This window comes from Zosterops lateralis (genome assembly GCF_965231275.1).
Source record: "Zosterops lateralis genome assembly, chromosome: 3".
Classification (NCBI taxonomy): Eukaryota; Metazoa; Chordata; class Aves; order Passeriformes; family Zosteropidae; genus Zosterops; species Zosterops lateralis.
In genome coordinates, this window is record NC_139764.1 from 73,103,557 (window position 1) to 73,115,750 (window position 12,194).

Below are 12,194 nucleotides of genomic sequence, written 5' to 3' on the forward strand. Positions count from 1 at the left end.
TTATAAAGTATCATGGTAGAATCATGGAATAAATCAGGTTGAAAGGGACCTTGGGAGGTCATTTAGTCCAGTGCCCTGACCGAAGCAGGGACAGATATAAGATAGCAGTGTATCTCCAAGGAAACATAAGAGTGAGGATCTCTGCCCCATACTTCATTGCCCATGACCTCAGATTATTATCAGCAGCCTGACAGAGGGGTTTGGCAAATAGCTGATTTGCCACTGAGATCTCCAAGCTCATTATAAATATTAAGTGGGTGCTGAGTATCCACTGTAACTTTTCAATTGCTGGTGCTACTATTCAGACTGGGGGACATTTTACAGATGATAAAAGATTCTTTTAAATCACAAAAATTCCCTGTGATTTAAGGGAATTACATTACACCCCTTATGCTTCTTTTGCTTTGAAATATCTCCAGGCATCTAACACGCAAACATGGAATCCCAGTGCTTTGCCTTGCTTCTTGCTCATCATCTGCATTGTGCCCACATGGGAGAAGCTGAAAAGCCCTTCTTAGCCCTGCTTTAATTTATATGTATTTAATTTGTATGTATATGGACCCTTTGTGGTCTTCTGCAGAGATGGATATTAGTATCTGGGCTGTGGAGGCAAGATAGTTTGTGATTTCTACCAGGTATTTCTTTATACAGGGACCATACTGTCCCTTCTGCAATATCATTGCTGTGAGACCTTCTGTAGGGGCAGAAGAGCTGCTTGTCTTCAGGGGTTCAGCGTAAATTTTGAGGCCCAGGTAGAGCCTGCTCTATGATCTCCTATGTATTACCTGAACTACACTTTATTCACCTATCTTAAAATGCAACCATCCATCCAGGCAATTCCCATCTTCCTGTAACAATAAGCTGCTCTCCTTGTTTACCACTCTACCGGTCTTAGTGTCATTGGTGAGTTGAACAAGATTTTATTTCATCATCTGTACTGCAGATAAAAATTGAAATGTTCTCCTGCCTGTAAGCCCTCTCTTCTAGCAGTGGCCATCCTTCATAATCCTCCACAAACACTGGAGTTTAGGTCCTGATGTTAAGAACTAATACCTGCTCTGTTTGTCATAAGTTCTTTCTAAAGGAGTTCAAAGCACAGCTTTAAAGTAAAGGCAAAACAAAGCTCCTTAGATTTTGAAACACAAATAGCAAGTAGCCCAAAGTTACAGAAACAAATATTTTTTAAGCAGCAGGAATGGAAAAGTCTCTCTGTTGTATTCACCTGTGCTCAGTGTTCTGCTTGCATCTCTTTATGTCTGGTAGTATCCCTAAAGCTTTACAGTAAATTCCTTTTAATGATGGCTTGAAATGTTTGATATTATCTAGTGCTTTATGAGAAATACCCAGACTAGAATATAAATCTTGGAAGTTAAAAAGAAAAAAATGAGACAGAGCTTTTAAGTATAGATTTTCAGATTACATTGGAATAATTTCTCTTAGAAATGGCTTTAAGGTTTTGAAACTATGGCATCTAGCTTCAAGGTACTCTTGATGTTTGCCAGGGCATCCTCATCACTATGTAAGCTATTTCTTCTTGTCTTCCTGTAAAAAGAAGAGAGGAATACACAGTATTTTTATTTCCACAGGTGGGTCTCTGCTTTCTGGGTTTTCTGCTTGTGGCACAGGAGTGCCCTGTGAAATTTAGTCCATCCTGTGGATGGATGTGCATGTCGCCCTGTGGAGGCAGAGTACACTCCCCAGACTCTCCTTGCTGGTGGGACTGGAAGGATCTGAGTTTCAGCTGGGCATGAGCTGCAGTACAAGTGAGACAGTGCTGCAGAGAGACAGAGATTTGCTGGAAATAAAACTGCAGCTATTACAGAGGGCGTCCTCGATGAAGTGCAGGATCCCCTTGCCTACAGCTTGCACTGCCTCCACAGCCCCCTCCCCACAGCCATGGGTGCAACATCTCAGGGTAGGAGCTGGGCTCAGGGAAAGCACACATCCCTGTGGCCTCTGGGCACTCCCAGTCTCCATGTGCTCCTCCTTGCAGCCGGCTTGGGGGAGGAGGCAGAGCTAGCTGTTACCCCAGCTGTGAAGATTGGGCTGGGACACCTTGGGACTATGCAGCTCTCCCAAGGGTCTGGTGTGCACTCATATGCCACGGGGCTGTGTCCCAAATCCTGGCCCACTGGCAGGGTCAGAAGGCCCCACAAGCCAAAGGAGTCCTGACTTTAGGCACACTGTTGTTTCCTGGCCTGGGCTAGCACTGCAGTATTATTTAAATACAGTGCTTTCTGGAAATGTAGCTTTTGCTAAGGATTATTTTGTAGAAGAGGAGTCTCCTTTAGTCCTTTACCTTTTATGGTTCTGCATTTTTCTGATAACTCCCATCCCTTTTGGAGCACACCAGCTCCTGAGGGTGGACCAAATCTCCTCCTAAGCAATATACTTGTCTGACACGTCTAGCTGCCCCATGCATGCCTTGTGCTTGCTGCCTGCACCTAAGAACAAAGCTCAGCCAAAGCCACATGCTGCTTGCCCCCTGATTAGCCAAAAAACAGTGAGTGGTTTGGCTGAGCAGGATCTACTGAAAGGAAGACCAAAGCCTAGCAAAGCCCAACAGCTTTCCTCATATCCCTGCTTGTCAGTGGAGGGATGGATGCAAATGTGGTGCGTGTGCTGCAAAAGACATGAACCCTGCAACTCTGCCCTGTGCAGGGGCGTGTGTGCAGCTGTCCTGCAAACCAAAGGTGGAGCTAATGTGATTTATGGGGTTCCAGTGATGAGCATTTGGCCTAAGATGTAAATTCAATAGATGGGAAGGGGGGAAATACATACATACATATATATATTTGTACATATATATGTATATATTTTTTTTGCTTCCACTCTTGCTTATCTCAAGCCAGTTAAAAAAAATAAAATCCTCAAGTTTCTATTGGACTTTGGATGAAGCAGAGACAGCATATTTTCCCTGTCTCTCCTGAAGCATCACACCCCACTTTGGGAACTTCATTTATATGCACATCATATTCAATCTGACTGACTCCTACTGTACCTTTGAACAGATCCAATCAGATACCCATATGCATGTAAATGAGGTTCCCAGAGCTGCGCTCTCTGTGGCGAAGAAGAGGAGTTAAAGAGCAGCTCTTCTTGAAACTTGTTACGGTGACAATCTCATCCTGAAAAACACAATAAAGCTTTCCCCATCCCCCCAGCCTTGTTCCCCAGCCCTTCGCTTTTCTCTCTGCCACACACGTCAGGAGAATGCCCTGTAACTCACTTTTCCAGGCTGAGGTAATTTATTTAAACATGGATTACTTGAAAAAAAATGGGAAGGGATACAGGGTTTGATTTTAATCCCTGCTAACACAGAGGAAAGAATGCTCGTGTCACAACTCAGTGAGTGTAAAAATTAAAAAAGGCTGAGACTATTGTTTGAAAACAGGCAAAATAATTAAAATTATTATGGAATAATCACATATCACACAACAACCTCCCACTCTTCTGAGCAACAATCCAAAACAGCTTCTCCAAAGCAGGCCCAGGGGCAGAGGTTCTGTATATCATTCAAAGACCATCTGTCATTCAATTCCTGTAGCCCCTTTCCACTATTCTAAGGGCAGGCTGAAATTTAGTCCTGGCATTTCTTTTTCCATTTGCTAACAAACAGCAGTGATGGCAGATAAATATGGCAAACAATAGGTGTTTGTAATGAACTGGAAAGGGATATGGATTTTTGGAACCAGCACCAAGAAGTTCCCGGTCCCGCGTGATGCTCTGGGGACCCCCAAAGCCTGGTTCTGCCATGTGGCTGCACAGACAGACATCTGCAGGCTGTGTTAGGCTTTCAAGAATTCAGCCAACCTGCTAAGGGGCTGATTTAAATAAGATCAAATTTAAAGAAAAAAAAAAAAAGGAAAGACTGAAAGCTAATTCCATTCCAGGGTAGGATAAAGAGGGACACAAAAGGATCATGGATATACAGCACAAGCAGTGCAGAAAGCCCCCTGTTCTAACAATAATCTGTATTTTTTTTTTATGTTCTGCTTTTTTTAACTCATTCAGCATTTCCCATTGATTCACATAAGGGAAAAGCAGCAATGGATTCTGCTTTTATGCTGTTCTTTGGGAAGTCACGCGTGTTAAGTGCTATTTAAGCCAATGCTCATTTTATATTTATTTATTGTTTGGAGACTGAAAATGAAGTGTGGTTGTGCAGAGTCAAAGCCGAATGACAGAATTACGGCTGCACATCCCTTGAATCAATACCGTTTCTTTTCACAAATTAACTCTCTGGGAAGTACTCAGTTGCTGGCATCAGAGGGATGCAAGGACACTCCTGGAGAGGATGGAGGATGTGGGAGCTTGGTACCTTACCTCTGTTCTGCCTTTGAGGAGCCATCTGGGCAACAGGAATGCCTTCATCATGTGCAACAAATGAGATGGAGGGCCAAGTAATGAAAGGGTGTGGCTGGGCTGTTGAAGTTTTGGGTGATGGAAGGACACCCTTCAACACCCAACCCGGCAGCAAGGAGTCTGTTTTCTAGTTTGTCAGGAAGCCACACAAAGGTTGAATGGCCCTTGTTTGGGGGACAGACCAAGACTGAGGTGGGCCATAGCCCAGAGTGGTTCTGGACTCATCTGGATGTAGCTAACAACCCATTTTGCCCTAGAGGGAGAATTACCAGGAAATCTGTAACAGATCACACAGGGACTGGGATACGATGGTCTGTGTCCCCACCATCTTGATGCTTGGCTGGGACATCCTGCCCTGTCTGGAAAGGGCATTCCAGTATGGCACAAAGTGCTGTAGCCCACAGCTGGGCTTCCCAGGGTGTGGGCAGGGCTGAGCTGCACTGGGTGGGTGGGTGGGAAAGGGGAGGTTGATCTGCACACCCTTGTCCACCACAAGCATGGGGGCCAAGGAAAAGGGAGCCCAGCCTGGCTCCCTGTGCTCTGCAGCACTGCAGGAAGGGAAGGCCAGGTGAGGATTTGGCCACTTGCAGCCTCCATCTGTTGCCCTTTCCACCAGTGCCTGGGTCTGGTCCAGTTGTTACCACCACCCAATAAACCCTTCCACAGGGGCTGAGCCACCTGCACTGGCTCTGCCTTTACCCCAGACAGAAGTCAAGGACCAGCTCCAGTAGCCTGCCACAGCTGGGGTAGACCAAAAAACAGAGGTGTTTTTGCAATTGTCACCTTTTTGCAATAATTTTCTTCCACACATAAATAAGCCAAGCTTTCTCCTGCATATTGAGAAGGGAGAGCATGACTCCTTTGATGCTGCCTCTATTTTTAGATGCTAGGAAGTCTTGGGTACAGTGGGAAACAATAGAGGGAGACCATGGATTTACACAGATACAATCTGGGTCTAGTATAAAACTGGACTAGTTTTCAATTTTAATATAGATTCTAAGCAAGCCTTCTAATAGCTCTCTTTTGGTGTCTCTAACTATAAAGTATGGATAATTCTTAACAACAGGTGTGCTATCAGGCTTAATTAATTAATGTAATGTAATTAATGAGAACTTGAAAGCAAGGTGACATGAAATGCAAACTAGTGCTATAGCAATCAGTCACTTTTTCTAAGTTGATTGTCTTTGCTACCACTAAAATGCTCCTCTAGAAGAGCTTGTAGCTGCTTGTTTCAAAGTGGAAAATGATAAGCAGCATGTGTGAAACAATATGCTCTTAATATTGCACTTTGTGAAGAAGTGATGGCTTTGTTAGATGGTTTTCAGATGCCTGAGAGAAGACTCTGACCTCTAGAGCTTTCTATACTGCCTTTTTATAGCTTTTGCCCAGGACAAGAAAAAGAAAAGACTCAATATTTCTCAGAGCTGGGATGAGGGATACACAGCTGGAAAATAATATTTTTAAGCTGAATTTTACTGAATACTTCACTTTCTATAAATGCCTTAGCAATGAACTCTCTTTTATACAAGTTAGACTGTCAGGTCCTCAGAGAAATTCTTTCTCCAAAGAATTAGGAAAATGAAATTAATTTGATGAGGGGAAGGGCAGATTGGATATTAGGATACTGTTGTTCATCAAGAAGGTCATCAGTCACTGGAATAGCCTCCCCAGAACAGTGGTCATGGCACCAAGCCTGTCAGAGTTCAAGGAATATCTGGATGACATTCTTAGTGATATGATTTAGTTTTAGGTAGCCCTGTGCCCTTCCAACTTGAGATATTATATGGATCTACGATAAGACTTTGTATTTCTGTCAGGAAGAGCTGAATGCTGGGAAAAAGCTGGTGACATCATAGAAAAAGATTGTGTTAGATATTTGGATTAGAAATTATGAGCTATGGAGCTATGAAATTTGTTGAAGACAAGACTGTGGGGCTCCAGATGAGCTAGGATCAAGGTGTAGCAACACAGAACAACATGCCAGTGGCTCCATCAGATCCACTTTCAATCACTCCCATGTGGCATCATCATTTCACCAAATTATCTGGGTATAGCTGTGGCTTCTCAGCAAAAGGAAGAAAGGCTGTACATCGAGAAAGGACAGCACCAATCTGTCTGTGTGTCTATTCATCAGTAAGTCCTTAGACCTGCTGGTTTTCATGGGGAAAACCTTGTAGATATCTGAAGGTAGACAGCAACATATTTGGGTAGAGGGCATGGTATAAGTAAACCAATAAAACACCTTGTTTTTCCTTAGCTTTTGCATTACTTTAAGAGAACGAGTTATTGCTACTTACCTATGCTAAATGAGCAAGAGATGAAACTTCCTTGACAGTCCCCTGGGCCATCTCCATACCTCATGATCATTTTCAAAGGGTATAATTTACATGAGATTTTTTTCCCTGCCTTGTGAGCCATAAATTTATACGGAGCCCCTCTGAAAGACTTACTGCTTTTGTGAGGCCTCAGATGAAGTCAATCAAGCCAACCAGTATAAAATTCAAACTCCAATTAATGCCATCCCTGAGGACCATGTTGTTTGCTGTCGAATTGCAAGGTCTGTGGGGCATGGGCTATCTCATTCCTGGATGGAGAGGGCCTGTGTTGGACAAGGGACATTTTTCAGTCCACAGCTTGAGTAGCCGTATGTGCTCTCTAAGGAGGAGGAGATCATCCACAGCAGTGTGAGTGTGCCATACAGGCCCTTAGAAAATGATAAATAAATAGCTGAGGGGTTAGTTTCCTTTTTTTCTTCACTTGCTACCCTCTCTACTTGCTACATTCAATTATTTTTGGAAGCTGCATAATAAGCAAAATTGTACATTTCAGTGTTCCCAGACCAGATTAGAGAGGATTAAGCATCAAGGGGTGGCAGCTGGTCAGTTTATTGTATGTTTTTAATGTGGAAATGTTTCTAAATGAAAAAAATGAAAGGTGGGAGGTGGTAGCAAACTCAGACTTGCATCTGCTCTCCAGAAAGCCAGCACATCCATGGGGAGAGGATGAAGGGCATGGATGATAGGGCAACTTCATGGAGCTGGTGTGGGTAAGAGGCCAGGCTGAGGCATTCACAGCAGATCTAAAACTGGGGTAGTTTTAGTCAGGTGCCACAGGGAGCCCTGGTGAACACCAGGGCTGTCAAAATATGAGTGCTGAGTCTTGTGCTTGCACACAGCAATGTATTGGTGGCAGTGGTGGTGGTGGCACCACAGACCCTCACTGCCAGGATGGGCTGCTCAACCTCTGAGCTCACCCGCTCCCTGACCTCTCGCTGGAGACCAGCCACATGAGTGTCAATTAGTGCTAATTGTGAGGGGTTTTGTTTGTCATGTGGCCACCTGTCCTCCAGGAGCCAGGCTGAGACCCCTGGCAGCCTGTAATGAGCAGCTGTCAGCCTCCAGCCACGCTCACGCTCATGCCCAGGGCTGCATCCGAACATACCTCAAGGTGAAGGAGTACGGACCTTGTTCCTGGGAAATATGTGTCATCCCCATCATGTCTTAGGTGTAACCTATATTTTAAGGGAATAAAAACCTGTCTTGGATTTTTTTTTTTTGGCTAATTAAATTACACCCACCTCTGTAATTCCAAGATGTGCATTAAAGAGTGTAATTAAATGAAAGCTCAAGTCACTAATTAGAACAAATCTTGAAGGGATACATTTTCCCAGTGATACTCGTGTAACCTCTATAAGTGAATGATATGCATCTTGGCACTGCAAAATACGTGGTTACCCTTACGCAAGACTTTTCTATAACAACAAAAAATAATACAGAAGAAAATTTCAGAGGTCAATCTGATTTCACTGCTGTGGTCCTTGCTGAAAGGCTTTGTTCTAAAGTGTATCTGAAACACCCCAGTAGGAATGCAGCCATTGATGTGTCAATTGAGGGTTAATGTCAGTGTGGGAAACCTTGACATAAAATCCTGCAATGTGCTGAGGAGGATCTAGTGCTGCAGTTCTGGGTATGGTAATTCCCAGCATTCCTTCTTCCTCCTGTCTTTCCTATGAGGCTCTGCCTTCATACCTTTTCTGCAAATACCTTTTCATACCTGGTTCTGCAAATATCCTTTAAATGATTTCAAAAACCAGTCCTATAACCAAAATGTCTCTCTGTGTGTATATATAAGCAAGGCTCCCTGATGCCCACTGTAAGGCTCCTATTTCAAAGAAGAGGTGCAGTTCAGGGGCTGGCAATAACACACTAAGGTTTTCCACAATTACTAATTGTGAAAGCATCCAAAAGTCCTGCATAGCAGTTTTAAAGTCCTGCTTCCCAGCCATACGTGAGGGGACACCAGTCTTTTTGCTCTGCTTTCATGTTGCTCTGGGGCACTGAGGAGCTGAATGTATATTAAAGTGGAGGCAGTAGCTGGTCTGCAGTTTTCTCATGAAATTTTAGGGCATGTCTGGGTAACACTGTTCCAGAAATGAGAAGAAAATTTTTGACAGTCAGATGAGGTGGAAATATCTGTGGATAAGTGTGGACCAGACACTGACCTGACGGTCCTAGACACTGGGAATCAATCACCTTGGCAGAGGAGGCGATGACACACTGTGAAACTCGACTCACAGACAGGGAATATGGGCTGCATTTGTTATGCGGGGTAGCCGTCTCTCTGGGACCCTGTTCAGAGGGAAAAAAAGAGCATCTCTCTGCTTTTGCTTTTTTTTTCCAACAGCATGCCAAGAACAGCTCTGCAGGGACTGAGCAGAGGAAAGCTTTTGATTGATGGTGCCTTACACATTTAAGAGTGATTTCATACAGGAGCCTGATTTACTTGCACGTCAGTTCTAGAGAAGGGCCCGGAGCAAAGCCCTGGACTCAGACACCCCAAGCTTTTAGGAAATTCAGATTTTCATGTATAAATTGCCTTCTACCAATTCTTCCTATAACTGTGAATCTACTCTCTCCTTCTATTCCTTGCTCCCTAAGGCCCCTTCCTAATAAACCATCTCCAGAGTAATTCAGGATGCTGAAGCCATTGATCACCCTGTAAATCTCACAAGGCTGAGCACAACCCAGCCCTGTGTGACTCACACTGCTCGGACTCAGGCCATGCCCCCTGGCTGGCACAGAATGCCCTGGACAGAGAAACAAGCTTTGTCCACGGATGGTATCTCTTACCTGCAGGAGTGCACACTGAACCTCAGTGCAAGGACTACAGCTGCAATTGATTTCTGGATTTGTTATTTGTAAGGCATCTATGTCATTGCCTTTACTGTAAAATGCCAGGTGATTTCAAATGACACAAACTGGAGAGATTTTGTGACATGCAAATTCACAAAATTACATGTAGAATTGTGTGTTTGAGCATGTAATGAAGACAGCTGCTTCATTTACAGATACATTTTATACTGGTGTATCTACAGATATATTTTATATATGCTCTTATACTTAATGTTTACTGTAATGAGCTGCCTGAGATACATTTTTTTTTTTTGTCCAGCACGGGCATAGAATCAAGTATTTAAATGAGGATGGAAAATGATGTCTAAAAAGAAGAGTGATTATAAAAAGGGTTAAAGTGGGCAATATTTGCAGTCTCATTTATCACAGTTGCTATCTTTGCACAGCATAATAAATGCAAGCCTTAATCCTATTAATAGTAACACTTGTGCAGTAATGTGTATTGCTGGGTGCCAGTGCTTTTACAAAATACTCCCCCCATGAATGCAATGAGGCTGGGTTGCCAAACCTTTATCTGTAAAGGCTGTAAGGCTGGTGAAGTATCTTATCTGCTCACTGTATATTTTCTATCCTTTTGCTGTGGTGGATTTTTCACTTTCCTTGCCAAACTTGTAGGAACATCAATCCCCCACTGCCTTCTTTGTCCCAGCTACCTACATTTTCTGGTGTTTGTTGGCATCTGCAACTCTAAAACATGGAGGCAGACACCATCCTTTTAAATATACCTAGCCTTTTAGAAGCAAAAGCGGTTTTACTCAGTTTAGGTGAGAATTTGGAAGGTTGAAGACACCTTCAGTAAGATGCGAGATAATCAAAGCCTGGGTAAACATTTAATTCTTCAGAGGTTACTAACATATGACTGCTTAAAAAAACATATGGAAAGGAAAATATATCTAGAAATCCAAGCCCCTTGTCTAGAGTATTGCATCAGCAGTATGGCCTGACTCAAGTTGCTGGAGTGTCCAGGAGTGGGCTGGGACATTGTGGCTCCAGAGACTATAAAAGCACTGAAGAAGAGAATTTCTGCCTACAACATATAGAAAAATGACCAGGAGACACACAGGTACACACAGAGACAAAACCAGCAATACTGGTCATCAAGAAAAACAGAGGTGCCAGGAAAGGTGAAGGAAATCAGGTTTTGTGATGCTGCATTTGAAGTGGAGATGGAAGAATGAAAACAAGCCCCTGGATGCCTAACCATACAGAGCTCCTTTTCATCTCTTGCACCAGCATCCTCAGAAACCAAATGGACCTGGGCAGGATTGAGAATTACAGGTCATTTTTTCTATCAATGTCACTTGTAAGGACGCCTAAGGATAGTGCTGCCAAGGAAAAAGGAGATAGCTGTGGGCAAAGACTGGTAAATTTGGTGAGTGAGAGGAGGATGCAGGAGGACAAAGAGGAGCAATCAAACTCAGCAATCAAACTATAGTCATGAGAGTAAGGCACAAACTGTTTGCAAGTCTTGGGAGGAAAGACACAGAGATTTATCACTTGCGTGCATCAAAGGAACTGCATAGATCAAAGAGGATGAGAATAAAGAAGGAATCTTGTAAATATATGTGTTGCAAAAATACTTCAGGTAAGGGGGCGAGCAAGGCTTTATTGCACTCCTCTACACAGTGAAGTGCTCCTTTTCCAAATCCATGTGCTTTCATATGACTCACTCATCCTTTAGGTTCTCTTTTATGAGCAAAATCTTGCACAGACAGATAATTTTTGAAACAAGATGGGTCCATGACCATACTGTGCAGATGTCACTGAAATCAGTGAGAAGTGAAGGCATTTGTCCAAAGGGAGACTGGAGCTTTCAGCTCCAAAGTACTGAGGTCCTGATCAGGCTTTGTTTGAAAGCTGAGCTCGAATAGCTCCATTTGTTCTTCTCTTTTTTCTTCTTTTCTTTCTTTGGCTTCATGTGCTGCTTTTAAAACTAAACTGTGGAATTTTTTTAAACATTTGATATGGCATCAAGGAAAGAATAGCTCTGCTGATGGAAGAGAAACAGTGAGAAAAAGTTTTTTTCTTCTTCTGGACTGAGAATATAATAAAAGCCTGGACCTGGTGTGATGCACTGTTATTCAGCATGTTTTCTGCTGTGAGATGACAAGCGGGGGGTGGGGGGTGAGGATGGAGTTTCAGCTAATTCCATAAAACTATGCTGATTATCTGAGGTGTCAGATGTATATGTGTCAAGGAGCATTTGAATCTTTGCTTCTTGTCAGATCATTTTTTAAATCAGGGTGCCTGGGGCCCTTCTCATAAGCAAAACCAGGATATAAGCCTTCCCCCCCGAAGATGATTATCAGTTTTAGAAGTACATTTGTATACTTTCAGAAGTCTGCTTGAAATGTAACCAGGGAACTCATTTGGGAAGGAAACAAATGTCAGCCCAAACTCAAGGCTGAACTGCAATGCAAGCTTTATAACTTCTGCCTTTGAAAGAAAAGACAGTGGGTCAACTTTTGTGGCCAGGGAAGCTGGTACAAACTGGATTCACTGCTTACATTTACTGTACACAAAAGGTAGGAGATATACATGCTGCCTAGGAAAGGCACAAGTTAAAGTGGAAAGTGATCTACTTGAGCCAATAATTCTTTATTATGCAGATTCTGTGATTTTAGTAGATTATATCTC